The sequence below is a fragment of the Lepidothrix coronata genome, unplaced genomic scaffold, assembly GCF_001604755.1.
Source record: "Lepidothrix coronata isolate B3197 unplaced genomic scaffold, Lepidothrix_coronata-1.0 Scaffold27, whole genome shotgun sequence".
Classification (NCBI taxonomy): Eukaryota; Metazoa; Chordata; class Aves; order Passeriformes; family Pipridae; genus Lepidothrix; species Lepidothrix coronata.
The window spans coordinates 5,224,938-5,240,318 of record NW_016690207.1 but is presented as its reverse complement, the minus strand read 5'-3'; the positions used below and the strand labels follow the sequence as shown (position 1 = coordinate 5,240,318).

Here is a 15,381-nt window from a genome sequence, read left to right as displayed (position 1 = left end):
ACAGGGACTACCAACAGGGTTTTGGAACAGTCATGCTGGGGAGCTGGGGCAGCCAAGCCAAACCATGGGAATTTGTCAATGCTTTGAGCATCTTCTAATATCAAGGCAAGAGAAATTTCCATTTAAAATCAGTTTTTCAGCCTATGTATAAATCCTGCCTCTTCACCATCCCTCATCTTGCCCATCAGACCCTGGCCAGTGTGGTTTGATGAGTGACTTTGTCATAGAATCCCAGAATCCCAGAAGGGTTTGGGTTGGAACGGACCTTAAAGACCATTTTATTCCAACTCCAGGCACTCAGCTCTCAACTTACCAGTTAACCTGAAAAAACCCAAACACTGATATATATTCCCTTTCCCCCCTCAAATGCTTGAAGTCTGACGATGCTTTGGCTGCACAGAATGTCACCCAGGTGCTGTTTTCTGTCACTCCTTGCGATGGGAGGAATAAACCAGCGGTTAATTGTGCTGTGCTGCACCGACCTGCCTCTCCCTGCGATGAAATCAGAGTCGCCGGCGTGACACCAACCGCCTCAGCAAGCAGAGCACAAACTGTTTCTGACACCTGCCTTTACTTGGCATCGAGTAGGAACCGGCTGCCAACATATTAAAAGCGTATGTTTGATAGCAAACTCCTTCCCGCTCCACCTTGTGCTGTTAATCCCACCAGGCAGGTTCTTTTCCCCTCTGCAAACCCCACATCCCCGATGTCCATCTTCTCCTCTGTTGTTCCCCAAGCTTCCCGCTCCTGTTGGCAAGCAGAAATTACAGATTTGCTCCTGTTGTTTGGGAACATCCCTTCGCTTTTCTCTGTTTTGCCATTTCTTTTCCAGTCGTTTGTAAAACCCCAAATTTCTTCTCCACAGCCCTGTTTTCAGCTGGAACCTTCTTTTTCTGCCATCCCTCTCCTGTCTTTTGGCTTTCCATCCGAAAGTGATAATTTTTTGTCCATCGGCCAACGAGGCTTTTTCTTGACTTATTTTTCTCTTCTACCTTTTACCCACAGCTTTTCCAACGACCTCTTTAACTTCTTCCTGTATTGACCAGATCTTTATTTCTTATCTCCATCTCCTGGTAGTTTCTTGATGCTGGCAATGACAACATCAAGCCAGTTCAAGAGGTTGCAGCAGGGAACATGAATCATCCAGCTATTGAGCCCACTGATGGACTGCACCAAATCCCAGGTATTTGGCCAGAGGTTGAAGAATAAATCCAATATACACTCCAGCAACCACATTCAGCGGCCAGGTTTGAACCGTGCTGCTTGTTGTTTTCAACCCCACCATCAAAACTGGGCTGATGGCAACTCAAGCACTGAGATTTGGATTTGAAATGATGTCCAGCAGCTCCAAAAAGCCTATATATTTATCCCTATAATATTTATTAATAGGGATATAAATTATATATATGTATCTGTAATATTTATTTGCATGGTCCACAGGGTACCACAACGGGATTATGGTTTCTTTGAGCACAAAGGAGGCAAATGGTAAATCCACAGCTAAGGGATTGGGAGAAGGAACCTGGGAAAACCAAGCTCATTGGTGTGGTATTTCCAAGCACAACCTTCATTAGAACTTTCTTCATCCCATCTGCAACAAAACCCATCATCCCACACACAACCCTCTTCTGCACCTCAGCCTCCCCCTGGCATCAGAAATGCTTGGCTGGGGATTTACCTTATGGACTGCTCTGGCAGCTGGTCAGTTGAATGCAAAGATTAGATTTTATGGCCAAAGGATCATTTACTGCTGGCCTAAAATAACTTTTCCTTCCATCTTTTACCTGCTGGGACTTGGTCCCATTTACTCTTTGTATCAGAGTCGCATTGCACCTGGAAAAAAAAGGTAACAGAAAGTAGGAGAAAGGCAATGCTGAGTATAAAAGGTAAATTAAAAAATGTACGAACGCACTAGAAATTGAGGATTTTTGTGTTGTTTGCATGAATCTGGGAGAAACTTCATATTTGTGGTGGTTGTTTTCCAGGATAACTGTTAAAATGGGGGCGTTTGCTGGTGTCACAGGTCCAGGTTTCTCCAAGACTTCTGACTTGCACCACGTGACGTTTGCATCCAAACCCTTGTGCTGGGGACAGGACCAATGACAAGTGATATGGTAATGATTGATTCCAGCTCCATCGTGTTTGATAGCAATAATTTAGGTATCATAAAGCCTTTCCTGGCAAGGCTCTCAAGGAATACCGTGCTTTAAACAAGGACAGGCAGATCATCCAGGTGCTGTTGGATGCTCACGGCCCAGAAAACCCAATGCAAAGGGTTTATTTGGGCATAAATAATTCAGTGTTCTCCAGTGCTGAGGAATGATTTGAAGGATGCTTCATCACTGCAGGTAGTTTTTCCCAAGGGAAAAATCAGGGAATTGTGGCATTTCTTGGCAAAGGCACGACAAAGATCCTGATGGTGGAATTGTATGAAATGGGCTTGACATAGAGATGCAATTAGTGCTGAGGCTAATTAAAAGCTTGGCCCAGGAGGATGGAGAGGTGACCTTCCTTCAAGGCCTGCAAGACAGGATCATACGGATCAAAGCTCTTTTGTAGGACACCACTCAAGGAGCAGGCCCTGGAAATGGAGCGGGTTTGGGTCAAGACGCCCTTTTTTTGGGTTAAAACCTGCAAGTCCACCAAGCCCAGCTCATCCTGGTGGCCAAAATAACCAACATCAAATGATAATGAAGGATCAGACTCTCGGTGGCAGAGTGGGAAGTGCTGGGTGGGGGAACTGATTTAAAACTCTTCGCGCAGCCGTAAAACTCCCGGTTTTCCGGCTGGAGCTCCTCGACTCCACAATATTAGAATTAAAAAGAAACAGGCGTTGATGCAAGCAAGAAAATATTCTGCTCCTGATTTAAAGACTGGCGAATTGCTAAATATTTTTATTAGCAGCAAATTTGCAGCTTGCTGGAACTAATTTCACGCCCGGTAGATATGGAGCTTAAGCTGGGAATGGCGTTAAATTACTCTCTTGTAAAGGTGTTTAAGCCTTGTGATGGGGATCTGTTGGATGGTGGGGACCTGGCTGGGGACCCCCTTTTTGAGGGGGACTCCCTGTGGGTTGGGAGCCCCGGGATGGCAGTCGGGGAAAACAGCATCAGTGCCAAACACATCATTTTCGTCCTTGGTGCGACAGGAACCACCAGTCCCTCTCATTTTAATAAATTTGGTTGTGGGGGTTTGGTGCAAACCAGCGTGATCGTGGGGCCCTGAGATCCTCCAGCCCGGAAAGGTGTTGTTTATATTTTAGGGATGTTTTTGGCCTGTTTTGGAGATTGTTTGGGATATTCAGCGTTTAGTCGATTTTGTTAAGTTTTAAATTTATTTAATGGACATTAAAATGTTATTTAATTGACATTACAATGTTATTTCCCAAATCTTCGTTCGCGAAGCCTCGCCATGACAATGTTATTTAATTGATTTAGAAAAAATATTTAATTTAATTGATTTTTTTTTTATTCAGGACATTCCAGGTTTAATTAATTTAAGAGATAGGCAGGAAGGACTGTATCCCCGAGTACCACTTGCCCTCCGTGCTCATTTTTTCCATGTTTTCTTTGTCAGCCTGAGATTTTACTCCTTGCCAATGGTTTTCCAGCCCAAATCCCTCCCTCCTCCTTCTGCAAAGCCTCTGAGTGGTCCAGGAACCCACCCAGCTTAGTGCAGGGGAAAAACCCATCCCGTTTCAATTTGTCTGGATACAAACTGGGACAGGTGCAGGGATGGGGTCAGAGGTTGCAGAGCTCGAGAAAGCAAAGTGAAGGCGTTGAGAGGATCCTATTACTCCTCTAAAAATACCACCAGGAGGGTGGCAGTGGTAAACAAGAGCTATTTAAATCCCTCAGTCCACTTTTTGTGATGGCAAAACATGAGGTTAAATAGTTCTCCCCAACTGACTTGGAGGCTGAGAAGCACTGCGTTGCCCTTTCCCAAAGAGAAATCCCCCCCCCCAAAAAAAAAGAAAGTTAAAATAATAGGAAAGGGTTAGTAATGGCTCCAGTGGGGATACAGTTCTCTCTCACAGGAACCCACTTCAGATTATCTTTCTCTTGCTGACGGCAGAAATCAATTTTAATCGTCCTGACGGGAAATGAGGATGTAAGACTTCAAACAGAACAAATCCTGCAACACTCAAAAAAATAATAAAATGAGATATGAAGTCACTTTTCAAATGAAAAAAAAAAAATCCCATCCCAGCAAGAAAAGATGCCTCTAAAAGCCCCAAAAGGCCCTGGTAGGTGGGAGGTAGAGGAAAGAAAACATTTCCTGTTGTGGGATGAGTTTGACCTCAACCAAGAAGCACTTGGAGAAGGTGGAAGGAGGAATACAGGGTGTCTCTGTCATCACCTGTTTTGATTCCTATCACTCCCAAGTGGGAGGAAGTTGGTAATCTTTTGGTTTTGGTGCCTTGTTATATTAAATGGAACTTCAATTAAGTTTAATTAATTTGTGGATTGGTGCAATTAAGTTTTTTTGATACTTGGCTCTCTGAAGTTCAAGCAACCACAGTGATTTCCCTAAAGCACCTGTATAAAACAAAAAGTTGTGTAAGTGTCTCCTGGGAATGCTTAAATGTCATCATGCCCACATGCTGCAAGGGATGGAGCAGAGGCAAAGCTAAAGGAAAGAGGTAAAGAACCCATGGAAAATGAGTTTAAGAAGGCTCAGCTGAAAAAGAAAGATAAGAACAGGGTCGGGGGAGACACTAAAAATTAAAGTTTGCTTTTATAATGGCATTCCCAAAGGTTGTAAAGCCCACGGTGAGAAGTTTTTCCAAGGAGTTTCTATTTCCCATATGTTCCTCCAAGAGATGCTATTTCCCATCAATCTTATCCTTAAAGGGTATCAATATGGGACCTCCTTGTGTCATCACTTTCAGAAACCTCGGGCCTTTACCTGCGCCAACCTCTTCCTCCTTCCAACCCAAGAGTTTTCAGGCTGGAAACCAAGGAGCCATCGATAATGAAACCCACGACACTTCACGTTAAGTGGCTCATCATCCTCTGGCATTCCTCATAATGGCATTAATCACTGGCTGCTCATTAGGCTTTAATGTGCCCCTAATATGTTCATCCATCGTAATTCCATTGCAATTGAGGGGTCGATGGTAATGCCTCCTTACTGGAAATGGTTGGGATGTTGGGTGGCTGGGAGCAACCAACAACTGCTGAAACGGCCCAAATTTATTGCTGAGGCTCGTGGGACTTTCAGGCAGGTGGTTTTTGTTTTGTTTGTTTTTTTTTTTTTTTGACAGCCAAGTGTGTCTGCAGTTTTCATTCTGGTTTTATCCTTGGCTCCTTGCAACACCTTTGCTCTCGCCCTTTCTCATTTGACATGTATCGATTTTTTTCCCCCCCATATTCCCCAGGTGGCAGCTTGGAAATGATGTGGCTGTTGTTGTTGTTGCTGTTGTTATTTTAAAAAAATTTAATTTCCTTCCCTATTTGTGTGTGGCAGTGGGGAAATCAGTTGTGGTGGGAACTGGATGTGCAAGGTCAAAGCACCTCCTCAGTCCTGGGAGCTTCCTTCAAAAGTCACATTGTTTCCCTTGAGCTCTCCTCTCCCTGACTCCTGAGATGTGGTTTTTGTATCCCCAAATGAAATTCTGGATTTTCACACACCTCAGGCTCATCAGGAAAAAGGATATTCTTGTGTATTTGACTGTCACAGCCCTTGGTGAGCTCATGGCTTCCTCTTACCACCTGTGGACAACCCAAGGATGGAGATCACCCACCTCCCAGGCTTCCCTGGTGTTTCTCCTCACTTCCAACCTAATTTTTTCATTGCTGGTGGATGGCAAAAAAAAAAAAAAAAAAAGGAGATGAGTCCTTCCTGTTGCCTCATGACTTTGTGGTCCTTCCAAAACCCTGCACAGGTTACCCGGTGCTTTGCAAGGGCACCATTTTATTTCAGCCCAGGGGTTTTGGTCTTGGATCCCAGGAGCTTTGCATCCCAAAGGATGCATAAAGCTTATTTTGCTTTCCTTTGCCTGCGGAGCAGATATTATGTAGTGCTTTGGTTTGCTCAGGTCCATTAGCAAGTCTCCGAGATAACTCCGGCAGCCAAGGATATGAATCATTTAGATGGTATTTAAGATCCTTCTGGGTAACCTGTGCAAGAAAAAAAAATTAAAAGGCGGCTAATCAAATGGCTTTGAGGGCTGTAAAAAAGCAGAATTCAATCCCTGCGAACTTTCCGAGATGTAATTTCAGGAGAGATCAAAGATGACACTAACCTAAGGAAGTAAAACTACTCAAAATTCAAAGTTTATAGTCCATCTGTCTCTTTGCTTCAGGGAGCTGGTATTAAATTTATTGCTAAATAAAACAAGCCTAGCAAAAGTCGGCGTCGAAATCTGCATACTCATAAGAGAATTAACAGAGCTCTCTTGCTATGATGGCTGCTTCTCAATTTGCATCTTTAAAGAGTTGTGACCATCTCTCCACTTCTCCCTTCACCGGATCCTCAGGAGCCAGGCCTGGCATCGCTTGGTGAAGAGATGCTGCGGATGAAGGTTGAACTCCCGTCGTGGACTGAACCGAAACGAGGACGGGGAAGGGATGCTGAAGCCCAGCCAAGGTGAAGAAACATCTCAGGTGGAGCCAAAATTTTAAAAGGCCAGGATTCAGCGTCTCCACGTCACGTTTGCCGGCTCTCTGGTACCCAACTACTTCAGATATCCCCGGGAAAAATAAACTGGGGGCGTTTTATTGCCTGACCTGGCTCAGCCCACCAACCAACCCTGGTTTGGGTTTTACAGTATTTGTGCAAGGTGTAGTTTTATGATTATTTATATTTTTTATTCCCCTCCAGCCCATCCCTATCTCAACCAGCTGATATCGCCTCCGGAAAACAAAATTCCAAAGCTTGCTGAAGTGCTGAAGGTAAGTCACTTTAAACATCCAGAGCCTCCTTTTTTTATTATTTTTTTTATTTATCCCTGGAAATGCTTGGGAAAGGATCAGTCAGTTGGATGCTTGCAGTAACTTTGCACAGGAGAGCCTGAAGGAGCAGCAAAAACCAGCCACAGACTTATTATGCCTTGAAATTAAACACTTAAAAGGACTAAGTTGGCAGCAGGGATTTTCTAATCAAAATATATATAACCTGCCATTTATCCAGCATTTGCCCTCTGGAAGGACCCCAAAGTGCTTTTCTGGCTCAACAAGCCATCCTTAACTCCCGCTCAGCTGGTGTGGGGAGGGGAGAAATTCTGTTTTTTCAGGTATTTTCCCACTTGATCCCAGCTGCTTGGTGAGGCAGCAACTCGGAAAAATCCTTTTTTTTTGACTTTAACCTTCTTTATTATTGATCCATCAATGCCACACAAGAAATAAACTTAATCTTATTTAATCTCACATGGGGAAACCTCTGGGAATACAGAGCCATCCTGGCATTGATCACTTATTCTTAATACATCCTCCTTGTGCCTATGGATTATTGGTAAAACCTTTTAATTATATTTTCCCATGTATTTATCTATTAGTAGTTGGGGAATCAATGTAGTGTTACTTGGTCTAATGTGTGTCTGAGACCGTTTAAAATGCACGGTGCCTTCAAAAATAACATCACCTCATTGCCATAATTCTTTTGGGGTTGACTCTCATATTATTCCCAGGGAAACCACGTGCACAGGTAAAAATAAACATTTTACAAGAGGAGTTGTCCTGTGGGTATGTAAAGTGTCATAAATGGAGGGGAATCAGGTTGAATAAAAATCTTCTATGAGCTAAATAGGTGAAATTTGGGGAATCCCTTAACTTCACCCCAAATTTGGTACAAGCATCATTGGGTTTGGGCAGATGGACGTGGGACGTGGATGGTCCCTATGTTGCTTTTCAGCCTGCCTTGGTTGATGCTGTATTTTTTTCCTCACTTCTTGAAACTCGTAACTGGAGAGGGCCTGGAAAGGTGCGGGAAAATATCCGTGTCCTAAACGTCTCCTAAAGACCCAGCGCAAATTTTAATGAGTGATTTGCATTAAGCATTGTCCCCTGATCGCAGTGCGGTGCCCGAGCGGGAGGGACGGAGGGTACCACAGTTTGGAGCAGCATCCTGCCTGAAACGAGTCCTAAATTTCCTTAAGGGATTCCTTTTCAGCATCCTTTAACTCCCCAGGGGGGTTGGACATCCTCCCTGGAAGGAGGACGTTAAAGGGTCGTGTCTCTCCGACCCGTTGCGGTGCTTAAGCCGGGCTCAGCCGCAGATCTGTGTCCTAAAACCCCGTCTTGTTTTTAACATCTGTCACTGAATAATTTACTCGTATCTCGCGGAGAATCCCGTCGCAGTTTTCAACAGAGAAATCCGACACGAGCAATAACGCAATCTTGGAAAGAGAATTGAATTATTTATGGAGGAGCAGTCAAACGACGGAGACTAAACCGCTATATTTTATGTAATTTGTTTTCTCCCGAAGCCTGTTATGTAAAAATGTAAATATTGCTGGTTATATATGTTGCCACTGTTTAATATTTTAGCGAATGTGCTCCGAGTACTCGTTGCTTTTGGAAAGGAACAGGCTGTGTCCTCTTGAACAAGCACTGACGAGTTTGGGGCAATTATATATTTATGACACTGACTTCAGACATCAAAAAAAAAAATCCCCCTGAGGTGCCCATGAGGACCCCCAGAATCTGGGAGATTTTTAGGTGGAGAGGGTTTAATTTTGGGGAGGTTTTCCAGCAATCTGGACTGGGATAGGGATGGAGTAAGATGTGTGGTGGAGGGTTTTCTAGTTCTGGGGTTTGGACATCCCTTCCAGCTGCAGTCACTTGAGGGTGGTTCAAGGTGGGGAGAAGTACCCTAAATCTGCTCAGTAGGAGTGCTGCTGAACATCCTTGGTCCTGGAGATCTGGAGGATCAGGGCTGGTGGGATGAGATGTGACCAGAAAAAGATCACCCAGGGGTGACCTGTTGCAGCAGAAAGATGCCTTTTTTTTTTTTTTCTGGGGAAAAACCCACCAGGATTGAGTATGGGAGAATTTTAATTTACCATCAAAAAAAAAAAATTCCAGCAGGCTTCCATGGCTGGATGATGAAGTAGCCAATCCAACTGGGAAATAAGACACCGTGTTTTTTTTTAACCAGGGATGATAATTAACCTCTGGAAAAACTCTCCAGGGAAGAAGCAGCTTTTGCATTTGTGAAGGAAAAACCCGGGGTTGGATACTTATCCTGGAGTTTGAGCATGAGATTCCAAAACCAGCGGAGGAATCTCTTTGGTGATTGGCAATGGAAATTGGGGAAGAGGGATGCTTGAGGAGTGAATGTGGGATATTCAAGGAGCAAATGTGGAATGCTTGAGGAATGAATTTGGGATGCTTAAGGAGTGAACGTGAGGTGCTCGCTGCTGCTGGCTCCAGAAGAAACATTCCTGCACCAGGGGAGCCCTAAAATTTTGAGCACTTGGATATTTTTGGCAATGATGCAGCTTAAAATACGCCCCACGTGTGCCTTCTCTCCTTATATCCCTGTTTTCCAAGATGACATACGAGCGAGATGAGAGGTCACGCGCGGATGATCCCATGGTCCTTTGATACCACGATGATGGGGTTTCCATCTGCTTCCCCTTCACTCTTCCATTCCCATTCTCCAGCTTCTGAAAAAACCCAAAATATTTTCTGCCCAGCATCCCCAGCTGGCTGAGACACCCGGCGACAGCTTTATGGCTCCTCGTCTTCGCTCGCTTCCGTGGAATAGTAATGAGGGAGGGGAAAAACGTCCCGTTGGCTGATTTACAGGGCAAGAGATTCCTATAAATCATTCCAGCGTCTCCAAGGGATCTTGGATGCTCTGAGTTCCCGCTGGTTGTCCCAGCAATGCAATGCAGAGATGCTTTCTGTTTTTTGGGGGGGGCCAGAGGGGGTGGGATGCATCCCAGCCATCCAGCGCATCTCTCCGTTATTTTATTGCTGGATTCCAAGTGGGAACCATCTATTTTCTGTTGCTCTCCAACGGCCAACCCAGAGGACATCGACGTGTGTTAGAGGCTGCTCCCGAGTAGGAAGCACAAAATATTTTCTGGATGGACTTTTCCGGGGGGATAAGCTGGAAAGAGGGATTTAGGAATAGAGGTTTGGAAGCATCTGCTCGTCCTGGGAAACTGAAGAGATAAAATTAAGGCATTTTCGGTTCCCTGGACTTAAATTTAAGCTTGTTTTTCCATCTTTCCCATCTCATCCCTGGCCCTACGGCCATTCCTTATGCCCCATTTAGTGCTGCTGGCTCTTACATCCCGCTGTAACTCTTTGGAGCCAATTTTAACCCATCCCAAAGGAATTCCAGGGCTGTTTTGAGTGACTCCCTTCCCCACCCAGTATTCCTTAGGAAGTGGGCAGAAATTCAGAATTTCTCATTAAACCCGTGTTTGATGGTATTTTTTTATCAGGGAAGGGTTGGAAAAATTGGGAGAAACCAGACCGTGGCTGGGCTGAATCTGGAAAAATCTGTCCCTGTGGCTTTTGCCATAAAATGTGGGAAAATTTGCCTGCAGGACCCAGTTCTGCCAGCTCTCCTAGCAAAAGTGACTCCAGGGAAACCTCGTCTGCAGGTCTCTGGGAGAGAGGAGGGTGGTTAATGTCTCATGCAGACCAAAATTTGGGGGGGGGGAGATTGGTCAGAAAGCCTTTTCCCCAAATTAACAACAAATAGTAGATTGCTTCCAAAACAAGAGTGTTTTGCCCCGGGGATAATCCCACAGGAAAGGCTTGGGGTGGGATTTTATGGGGTGCCCTAAATTTTAGGGTTTTGTTGGGGGGGGGGGTTGGAGGGGATTGGTGACCCCTCCCTGCAGGGGGCTTGGTGAGCTTGGGGGGGAGAATTTCCGAGGGAGCCCCTAAATGTTAAGGTTGTGCTGAGGAGGTGGAGGGGGTTGGTGACCCCCCCGTGGTCAGCTTGATAGTGGGGGGGGCACTCGGAGGGAGTCCGCATGGGGGGGAATCAAGGGCCGCTGGGGTTGGCTCTGAACGTGTCTGGGGGGGCAAAAGCGGCGGGGGGAAGTAAGGGGGGGAAATCAGATGCTACTGGGTGGGCAAATGTGTTGGGGGGGGATACGCTTGCGGGAGCGCGCGTGGTGTCGGGGGGGAGGCCTGAGCAATACCCCGGGGAGACCGCGGGGCGGGGGGGTCCGAAGGCAGATGGAGGGGGGGGTCGGTTTGGGGGTCCCCGGGGAGGGAAGGGGGGGGCAGGACTGGGGGGCGCACAGCGCGGCCAGCAGGGGGCGCTGAGCGGGCCGGGCGAGGAGGCGTGGCCTAGGGCGTGGCCTCAGCGATGGGGCGTGCCGGGGGCGTGGCTTTGGTATTATAGGCCTGGCTTCGGCTTTATGGGCGCGGCTTTGGCGCGGTGGGCGTGGTTTCAGCGCGGTAGGTGTGGTCTCGGCGCGGGGGCGGGGCCCGGCGCGGGGGGCGGGGCCTGACGGGGGCGGGGCGGGGCGTGCGCGGCGGCGGTGGCGGGGCCGGGCGGGCGGGCGGCGAAGCGGCGGCCGCGCTGTCAGGGCCGGTGTCGGTGTGATGAAGATTGGCGGGCAGGTAGGGCTGTCACTCACTCACGGTCACGGGGGAAGCGGAGGGGAAGCGGGGGGGCCCCCGCCGCGCGCGGGGGGACGGGCGGGCGGAGCCGCGGAGCCCGGCGGACAAAGCGGCGCGGGGCGGCGGGGCACGTGCGGCGGCGGCGGCGGGGACACCCCCCCTTCACCCCCCGCTCCCAATAACCCCCCCATCCCCTCCGGTGCGGGAAGTAACTTGCCGTTCCCGCCGCCTCCGCGCTGGAGGTGCCGTGGCCGGTGTCCGGTTGCCCCTCCGGGCTGAGCTCCGGCCGCGCCGCTGCGGTTCTCCGCCGTGATCCCCCCCCCGCCCCCCGCGCTGATTTTGGGGGGGTGTGTGCAGCGATTCGGAGGGCAGCGCGCTCCCGTCCTCCCCGTCCGCCGGGCGGCTGCGGCGATGCCGGGGGTTTCCAGGGATGCAGCCCCCCGGTCGCTTACAGAGCTCCCAAGGGCTGCAGCCCCCCCATAACAAGTTGCAGCCCCCGCTGCCCGGTTGCCGACCCCACACCGGGGGTCGCGGTGCTTTTAGAGGGGTTGCAACCGACTGCCCCCCACCCCGGCCGGTTCCAGTGCCCCTCCGGGGCTGCAGCCCCCCGAGGTAGCTGCAATGCCCTCGGACTGACTGCAGACCCCCGAGCGCTTGGATTACCCCCCACCCCCGTGGTTGGTTCCAGCCCCTCCAGGCGGTTGTAGTGCCCTCCCCAGGGGGGTTTGCAGCCCCCCCCGAGCAGTTGTTACCCCCCACCCCGCGCTGGTTGCAGCCCCCTCGCAGTGGTTGCAGTGGCTGGTCTCAGACTCCCCGGGGGAGGTTTTCCAGCCCCCCCAGCTCATCGCGTTTGGCAGCTGGGAAGTTGCCCCCCGTGCAGCCGGGATGGGGGGGCAGGGAGGGGGGCGCTTTATCCGCAGCCTCACAGCTTTGCACAGCACCCAGTTACCTCGGGGTGCCCCCCCAGGGCACCCACCGGGGGCGGGGGGCACCGTGGCCGCCTCTCAGGGCCCCACGCGGGCTCGATGCCAGCGCCGGAGCACGGCCCTGGCCGACGTGCCACAGCCCAGCACCTCTCCCGGGATGAACCCCCCCGTGCCCCCTCGTTCCCCTGCTGTGCCACCTTCTCCCGGTGCACCTCAGTTCCCCCAGTGCACCCAGTTTTCCCGGGGACACTTCACGGGACCCCCTGGCTTGTCCCTCCCATCCCGCAGGGTTGGGTGTATACTCCATACTTTTTAGTGGCTCTGCAGCGGTGCAGGGAGGGCTTTTTGTTAATAATGATGATGATTATTATTATTATTATTCTTTTTAATTTATCCGTGAATTTTTTTAGCACATTGCCATTTTGGGAGGGTGGCTCTGCTGGCGGCATCCTGCGACTCGGGGAAGTTTTGCTGAGGGATTGGGGTGTCCCCCCTCACTTCATCCCGATCCTTGCGGGGCGTCGAAGCTCAACTTGGGCTCCGGAGCTCTTTGTTTGGGCTCTTCCCGGTTTTTCTCACTCCCGAGGATCTTTTTTTCCCCACTATCTCGCCGCCCGCCGGGTAACGGGAAACCCTAAACCCGGCAGGATATTTTCAAACTCCCAGCCGGGGAGATTAGATTGAGGAAAGGGGGGGGATGGATTATTTTTGGCCGAGATGCAGGGCAGCTGTCTGCTGGGGAGAAGCAGAAAATAGGAGAGGAAATGGCTTAATTTGGCTTTTTTTTTTTTTTTACTTGTTTTACCTTTAAATCCTCAAAGATTCTGGGGGTTGGAGAGGGGAGAAGCAGCTCCACGGACCCGACTCCGGCGAAACTTTCGGGAGTTGCACCTCCAAAAGTGCTGACTCGGCGTGTTTGGCATCATCCTGTTGCAAGAAATTGGTCATTCCCCCCCAAAAACCTTTGGGGTCTGATGTTTAGAGGCCTATTTCTGGCCTCACATGCATGGGAAGAAGGATTTGGGTGAATTCATTGGATTTTGGGTGATTTTGGGGAAAAAATAACACCGTGTTTTGGGTTTAAACCGTTTGGAGCAGAAAAATGAGGGGATCAGGATTCCCCCTTATTTTTCTCCCCCCCCTCCTTCTATTTTATTTAACTCCCTGCGCTGAGATCCCTTCGTTAGGGGCAAAAGTTAATTGCTTGAGGCTAATTACGGGAGAGGTTAATAAGGGAGCTGGCGGTGTCAGGAAGGGAAAGAGATGCCGCCTTCCTCAGCATCCCAAAATTGGGCTTTTTAAGGCACTTTGCAGCCCTGGCCCCCCAAAACCAGCACTGAGGGGTCCTGTGACCCCCTTCCTTTTAACTGGAGATCTGTATAGTATTATACATGTATATAGAGGTAAGATTAAACACCCCTGATGGGGTGAGGGGAAAAACAGGGGGAAGAATGATGCTGAGCTGCCCCACTGGGCCTGCAGAAACATATTCCGTTCTCCCTCCATCATTTTTGGGAGGGGGAAATAAAGGAAATCTCATTTTTTAAGGGAATCTCCCTTGCTTTAAGGAAATTCCCCCTTTATTTTTTTTTTAAGAGAAATTACCCCTTTTTAAGGGAAATCTCTTTTTTTTTTAGAGGAAATCGCCTTTATTTTATGAAAATCTCATCTTTTTCTTAAGGATTTTCTTTTTTTAAGGAAATCTCCTTTTTTTGGATTCAATGCACGAAGTTGTGTTGGGAGAGGAGGGTTTTATCCCACTGGTGCATCAGGGATAACTGCTTTTTCTAACTCAGGGATAAAATCAGTCCCTCACCGGGGCAGCTTTGGATTTCGGATGATTTTGGCTTTTCCTGGTGAACTCCTGAATTACTTCATGTCTTTTTTCCAAGTTGATCGACAGCATCCTTAAGTCTCTGAGCAATAATAGGGCTATTTTTGTCCTCCCAGAAAACTTAAATATTGGCCTGGTCCTGCTGGGAAGAGCATCCTTCACCCATCCATCCTCATCCCCAGGGATGCAGGGGTTGGATTCCACCTCTGGGTACCGCCCTCATCCCAGCTGGGTTTGAGATGCCTGCTGGATTCCTGGGATACTTCCTGGAGAAGATTAACCCAGGATGCTGGGACACCCCAGTTTTGCATCATTTGTTTTCCTGGGAGCTGCCCTGGCTTGAAGTATCCAGTAAAATGAGTCGAGACGTGGGATGGGGCGGCTGAGAAGCCGATGGGCAGGATGCAGGGAGCAAGGAGCTGAGCTTCCTGAGGTCGGGAGGAAACTTTTGCCACACTTAGGGTTAAATTAATGGAGATTTGACATCCCCAGTGTTGGTGGGAAAGCCAGACTGAGCATCAGGATCATCTTTATTTTAACCCCCAATGGACCTCAGTGTCCCATCCCCAATTATTCCCCGTCCTTATTTTACTCCAGCTCCTTTTTTGGGGTGTTGGAGGGATAATTTACCGGATCCAGACAATCCCCAGTTGCATTTAATATCCCACGCACTGTCGAATAACTTGATTCCCAAATAATTTTCGCCGCCACCGAAGAGGGTGTTAACAAATGCCCTCTAATTAGCCCAAAAATAAATTAATTCCCAGCGTCGTTAGTCGGATCGTTAAGATGCCGGCTCCAAGTAATAATCTGGAGGGATGGGAATTAATCCTCGACTAAATTTAAACTCGGGTTTATCCCAGCCTTGGAAGGACCGAGGTGATGCTCCACGTAATCCCCATGGGAAAACCAACCCAGTTGGGATGGAATGGAGCCAGGATCCCGGTGGGATGGAGGCATGATCCTGGTGGGATGGAGCTGTGATCCTGGTGGGATGGAGCCATGATCCCGGTGGGATGGAGCTGTGATCCCGGTGGGATGGAGCCGTGATCCCGGTGGGATGAGGTGGCCTTTGCCCAGCTGT

General features: G+C 48.8%; 1 protein-coding gene across 1 annotated transcript in view; it reads left to right on the top strand.

Moving 5' to 3' along the window:
- Window positions 1-11,474: 11,474 nt before the first annotated feature.
- The window catches only part of PKNOX2 (PBX/knotted 1 homeobox 2), an 88,884-nt gene continuing 84,977 nt past the window's right edge, over window positions 11,475-15,381 (top strand). The window contains exon 1 of the mRNA XM_017809829.1: window positions 11,475-11,537. The gene's annotated coding sequence lies outside the window, so the exon portion shown is untranslated. The remainder of the gene's footprint in view (window positions 11,538-15,381) is intronic.